The sequence below is a fragment of the Aplysia californica genome, unplaced genomic scaffold (genome assembly GCF_000002075.1).
Source record: "Aplysia californica isolate F4 #8 unplaced genomic scaffold, AplCal3.0 scaffold00238, whole genome shotgun sequence".
Classification (NCBI taxonomy): Eukaryota; Metazoa; Mollusca; class Gastropoda; order Aplysiida; family Aplysiidae; genus Aplysia; species Aplysia californica.
This window is the reverse complement of record NW_004797508.1, coordinates 1,032,480-1,033,789: the sequence shown is the minus strand read 5'-3', so window position 1 is coordinate 1,033,789 and position 1,310 is coordinate 1,032,480.

The window sequence follows — 1,310 nt, the reverse complement described above, 5'->3', positions numbered from 1 at the left end:
AAGCAGTGATGTTGTGGATCCACTCACTGACTCATATTAATGCTTTTGCAACTCTTTTTTTTTTTTGGTCTTCTGTGCCAAACTTCATGAATTTTATCTTTCAACCACAGAAGTGGCTGCTGCAAAAATTCATGGTGCTTTGATATAGTTGAGACTGGGTTACGATATTCGACAGAGAATGACACAAGTGACCAAATGAAAACGTTGAAAAGATCATGAAAGTCATTACAGAAATCATAGCAATGTCAGACAAAGGATTCATTCCGAGATACATATATTATAGTGTCCCAATGTAATTGCTTTTGATACACTGTGACTCAGTACGGGCACAGCCAAACAAACCCTTTGTCGTCCAAAACTTGACACACTGCTGGTTAACTTCGGTGCCACCCTGAATAAACCTAAGGCACTGTCTTTTTCAAAGAAATTTTCAATAACTGCCCAGCTCGTAGTATCATCAAGATGAGTAGGCCCACAGAAATTGTGGTAGATCAACACATTGTTTTTAATTCTTAATTAAGTGTGGAGGATCAAAGAGGACTGGTTTTATCACCCTCGTAATGAAAAAAAAGTTTAGTGTTCTAAAACCATCTGGTTGTATGGGCCTCGGTCACACGCAAGCCTTCACCTTCAAATAAACATTATTAAAAGCTATAAAAGGCCTCTAACAATGGAACAACGAGTCGCACTACCCTCACCAGGTGTGTGCTGATAAGGAAGCAGGTCAGCGGTTGAACGTCGGTTGACGCGCAGACATTACCCCCGGGAGTTTCATGAGGTCGCATGCTTCATTGGTTCGACCATAGATGTACACTATAGGCACTAGATACAGTGCGCCCCTCTCTCACCTTGCTGCGCGATGGCCACATTTCACAGCGGCGTCCGCCATGTTTCAGTGGGCGAGATGTGTGAAGGAATTCAAGCTAAAGCAATGGGCTAGATCTAGACATGTTTTCTCTCTCCGTCACACGCGATGGGCGAGACTTGGTCCTTGATTTTTTTTTTTACATGGGCGCCGTGGTGTGCTATCTAGGTTTCTAAATAACAATAATACAGCGTTCTTTCTACAACTAGATCTACAAACAAATGTATTATTAAATAGATAGAGATAGCTTTTTAAAAAAAATTTAAAAGACCACATTATTTCTTCATCAGCACTTAATACGAAGTGGTTTATTTCTTAATGACTGAATCAAAACGTATCTATATAGGGCCTATAGAAATAGAACTTTTAAAAAGAAGTATGAAAAGATGTGGGTGTCATGGAACCTCCCAATCACCCCACCCTCTCTCTCCTCCCGAATCCCAAT